Source organism: Suncus etruscus, chromosome 8, assembly GCF_024139225.1.
Source record: "Suncus etruscus isolate mSunEtr1 chromosome 8, mSunEtr1.pri.cur, whole genome shotgun sequence".
NCBI lineage: Eukaryota > Metazoa > Chordata > Mammalia > Eulipotyphla > Soricidae > Suncus > Suncus etruscus.
In genome coordinates this window covers 49,798,025-49,803,219 of record NC_064855.1, presented here as the reverse complement: position 1 = coordinate 49,803,219, position 5,195 = coordinate 49,798,025, and the positions used below count along the sequence as shown (strand labels likewise).

At 43.7% G+C, this 5,195-nt stretch overlaps 1 non-coding gene across 1 annotated transcript; it reads left to right on the top strand.

Annotated features, from left to right (window-relative positions):
- The first annotated feature begins 4,797 nt into the window (after positions 1-4,797).
- On the top strand, positions 4,798-4,904 carry LOC126017051 (U6 spliceosomal RNA). The gene has a single exon (XR_007498727.1). It is a non-coding gene; the product is annotated as a U6 spliceosomal RNA (small nuclear RNA).
- The last annotated feature ends 291 nt before the right edge of the window (positions 4,905-5,195 follow it).

The window sequence follows — 5,195 nt, the reverse complement described above, 5'->3', positions numbered from 1 at the left end:
GAGGATGTGTCTTGGGGTGTTTTCTTTGGGTCTCTTTTAGCTGGTACTCTTCATGCATGCAGAATTTGATTGCATGTAGTCTTTAACTCTGGGAGTATCTCTTTGATAATGTCTTTGACAGTTGATTCTTCCTGGAGATATCCTACCTGGGCTTCTGGGACTTCGATGATTCTTATATTATTTCTGTTGAGTTTATCAAAGACTTCTATTTTTATTTGTTCACATTCCTTGAGTACATTTTCCATTGCCTGATCGTTTGTCCTAAGGTTCTTTTCCAGTTTCTTCTACTGTGTTGAGTTTTTCTGCATTTCATCTTCCAGTATTCCGATTCTCTCCTCAGCTGTTGTTACCCTGCTGTCAAGGCCATCCACTGAGGTTTTCAGTTGAGCTTTTTTTTGTGTTTTTCAGATCTGCTATTTCAGTTTGGATTTTTCTGATTTCTGTCTTTGTGTTCTGTTCAGATCAATCTATGTTTTCTTTGAGTTCTACAAACATCTTCCATATTTCTATTTTAAGTTCCTTACCCGAGAGGTTAATCAGATGGTTGGAATTTTTAGGTCATCCAAGCTATCATCTTCATTCTCTGTGCATGGTGTTTGCCTGCGAGTTTTCCCCATTGTCACGCTAATAGTGTGGTTTTTCCTGCGTGTTGTGGTGGGGTTTATTGGTTGAAAGAGTGCGCTGCTGCATGCTCTTCTGGGGCCTCTAGGTGACAGTTTTGGGGGATTCGCTTCCCAGGCCTCTGGGGAGAGCTTCAAGAATTCAGGAAAGACAGAGAAGCACAGGACAGGGCTTTCTTCAGGTTCTCAGTTTCCTCAGAAGAAGCACAGCAGGGTGGAGACTCTGCAGGTAGAGCAATCAGTTCTCCACCTGGCAACCCCCACAGCCAGCCATTTCTTACTCACTCACTCACTCGCTGGGTAGCTTCAAAATGCAATTTTTTTTGGGGGGGTTTGCTTCCTAGGACTCTGAGGAGAAATTCAAGAATTCAGGAAAGACAGAGAAGCATAGGACAGGGCTCCCTTCAGGTCTTCAGTTTCCTCAGAAGAAGCAGAGCAGGGTGGAGACTCTGCAGGTAGAGCAATCAGTACTCCACCTGGCAACCCCCACAGCCAGTCATTTCTTATCTCATTATTTCTTTCTTGTGGGGGGGTGGGCCACACCCAGTGACGCTCAGGGGTTACTCCTGGCTATGTGCTCAGAAATTGCCCCTGGCTTTGGGGGACCATATGGGATGCCTGGGGGATCGAACTATTGTCTGTCCTATGCTAGCACTTGCAAGGCAGACACCTTACCTTTAGCGCCACCTTCCTGACCCCATCATTATTTCTTTTAAATATTTTTGTTATTCTATATTCAATATGGGCCAAAGTGCATACAAGTCCCTGACCCAGTAATAATTTATATTTGTATGCCACCCATTTTAAACACTAGACACATTTCCTCAGTCTTTCTGTCCACCTCAGTTGTCACTGAGTCTCTGAGTTTCATGAGCTTCAACATGATGACAGTAGGAACTGAAAAGTTCAGATAATTCCTGAATCAGACTGTCATGAGAGATTTCCAGGATTCAATAGCTGCTTGTCATTTTAGGTTGACCATGGGTGACACTAAGGACACACTCAACCCCTCACACACACACACACACACACACACACACACACACACACACTCATCATCACAGGTTTACCTCCTTCCTGATTCATCCCACTTCACTCGGCCAGGGGCTACTGCTGCTTATCAGTCTTCCAAATGAAAAATGTATCGAGCATGATTCAGAATGAACTGCTCAATCAGTTGCTCTGAATCAAAATGGTGGAGGCAGTTGTTTGGTTGTTTGAATTTAAACTTCAGAATGTTGGACCAAGGGCATCCTGCATTGGGATGAGGGGGACAGAAAGGCCTGGGTGGGAGAACATTCCATGGGGCTTGGTTGAGGGGGGAGTCAGGCAGAGGACCAAAGCCAGAACTTTCCTTCAAACTTTTCAATGGCAGCAGAGTAGGCATGACCACTTTCTTTTTTTTTCTTTCCTTTTTATTTTAAGCCAGTCTAATTGAGCAGTGCGGGTTATATATCAACTTTTGTGATACTAACATTAATAAGTTCTGATAAACCACTGCCATTGGACCAGTCTGCATGGCCATTTTTAGCCACTTATTCAATTTTCAGATACACACACAGATTGTACTTGCTGTTCTCTTTATTGCCTCTTCCACCGGTCAAGTATTCTGGCCCTCAAGCCAGTCTACTTCCTCTCTTGCTAATCCAGTTCAACAGATACTATTCTTTCTCAGAGAACTTCACACCACAGTGGCTCATCAACCCATGAAATTTGGACCTGTCCACCTCAGTTGCACTTGGTTCCTGAGTTTCATGAGCTTCAACATGATAACAGTAGGAACTGAAAAGATCAGACAATTTCTGAGTCAGACTGTCATGGGAGATTTCCAGGATTCAGTAGCTGCTTGTCATTTTAGGTTGACCATGGGTAACACTAAGGACATACTCAACCCCTCATACACACACACACACTCATCTTCACAGGTTTACCTCCTTCTGGATTCATTCCACTTCACTTGGTCAGGGGCTACTCCGCTTATCAGTCTTCCAAATGAAAAATATAGGGAGAACAATTCAGAGTGAACTTCTCAAGCAGTTGCTCTAAATCAAAATGGTGGAGGCAGTTGTTTGGTTGTTTGAATTTAAACTTCAGAATGTTGGGCCATGGGCATTCTGCATTGGAATGGGGGGGGGGACAGGAGGGCCTGGGAGGGAAAACATTCCATAGGGCTTGGTTGAGGGGGGTGTCAGGCAGAGGACCAAAGCCAGAACTTTCCTTCAAACTTTTCAATGGCAACACAGTTGGCATGACCACTTTCTTTTCTTTTCTTTTTATTTTAAGCCAGTCTAATTAAGCAGTGGGAGGATTATATACCAAATTTTGTGATACTAACGTTAATAAGTTCTGATAAACCACTGCCATCGGACAAGTCTGCATGGCCACTTTCAGCCACTTATTCAATTTTCAACCCCTCATACACACACACACACACACACACACACACACACACTCCTCCTCACAGGTTTACCTCCTTTTGGATTCATTCCACTTCACTCGGCCATGGGCTACTCCACTTATCAGTCTTCCAAATGAAAAATATAGGGAGCACAATTCAGAGTGAACTGCTCAAGCAGCTGCTCTGAATCAAAATGGTGGAGGAAGTTGTTTGGTTGTTTGAATTTAAACTTCAGAATGTTGGGCCAAGGGCACTTTCCTTCCAACTTTTCAATGGCAGCACAGTTGGCATGACCACTTTCTTTTCTTTTCTTTCCTTTTTATTTTAAGCCAGTCTAATTGAGCAGTGAAGGGGGCTTATATACCAACTTTTGCGGGGGTGTCAGGCATGAAGGAGGGAGTGCAATTCCTCACATGTTGAATGTGATGCTTTAGTATGATTTCCAGTGCATCATGACTGATGCAGAACCCATAGCTATAGTGTGTGTGATGATGGTGTACCAACAGTGGAAATTCCCACCACCAAGGGTGTGACCACTGCAATTAAGTTATGAGCAGTACAACCAAACTGCTGAGTCTTCACAACAGCAAGGGAAAGGGAAAGAGGGGGGAAAAGATACTCTAATTGACCAAATTAAGGCAGCCTCTTTAGGAACCTCTTCTTACCTAGGTGCTTACTGCTAGGCCTTTGGTTCAACTTCACATCTTCTAGCTTTAGCAAGAATCCTGGTAAAGTGAATTGTCAGAGTATCTCACCTCTACCCAATATACCAACACACACATTGATTTGATCACATTTCTCCCCAAAGGCTACCTGGTCACTCATATCTGTCTTCGGGGAGAATCCTGTTAATTTTAACCAGAATCACTCTTTAATTCCAGATGCTTTATTTCTATAATTTTCTACCTTCCAATTCCCATCCTACATCTTGGCTGAGTCCAGCTCTCCTCTGAAATCACTTTCCCTTCTCTCCATAGGCTTAAATGAACTTTGTGTCTACACTTTAACTGCTGTACAGATCTCTCTCTCTCTCTCTCTCTCTCTCTCTTTTTTTTGGCCACACCCGTTTGGTGCTCAGGGGTTTCTCCTGGCTAAGCGCTCAGAAATTGCCCCTGGGTTGGGGGGATCGAACCACAGTCCTTTCTTGGCTAGCGCTTGCAAGGCAGACACCTTACCTCTAGTGCCACCTTGCCGGCCCCCAGATTTCCTCTTGAGCTGTGCTTATTTTCTTGCCCTCTCTTTGTGTGGTCCTCTTTTCCTGGCTATAGCTCACCTCAAGCTATGATCTCTAGTGATACCACAGATCAAATCTGGTCAGCTGTTTTAAAAGCAAGCACATTACCTCTTGTACTATCTCCCTTGTTTGGGTGCAACATTTGTTGTTTCCTTATGGACTCTGACTCACAAATACCTCATTCTAAGAGGATGCTGCAGAACCAATAGTCTAGGCTTTAGAGAGTCAGCACTGTTTTCAGAGTTCGAAGACTGAGTTATAAAATTAAAAGTTCTAGAAGATCAAGAGATAGTTTCTAGCATGTCAGGGAGGACACTTTCAGAATCCATAGTGTGGGGTTCGATCCCTGAGCATAGCTAGGTATAACTGATGGTCCCTGAGTACCACAAGGTCTGACCTAGTGATTCTCGAACACCACTGGGCCCAAGCAGCATTGCATTGCCAGGCCTAAGCCCTGAACCTTTAGGACCCTACTTTTTGGTTCAAGGAGGAGTCCCAGGCTCCCCAAATTCTGTTGTGGTGGTCCCCATTAAGAACAAAAGCAGATGCTCGCTTTGGTAGCAGATATACTAAAATTGGAATGATACAGAGAAGATTAGCATGGCCTATGCACAAGGAAGACACACAAATTTGTGAAGTATTTCATATTATAAGAAAAAAAGGTCATGTTTTTTGGTGATCTACTTTACAGGATCCCAGGAGGACTAGAAATATAGTACAAAGAAGGGTTAAGGCACTTAGTTTTATCCCTGGCATCAAATGAATTTGGTTCCTGAGCACAGACTAGTTATGACCCACTGGGAGTGACCAAAAATATAAAAACACAAAAACAAAACCTTAATTACAGATGGCCATTTAGGTTGAAAATGAGCAGGTGCAGAGACAGTACTGAGTACAGTGCAACCAGTGCTCCAGCCCAAGGCCTGAAGAGTGAGGAAAAAGT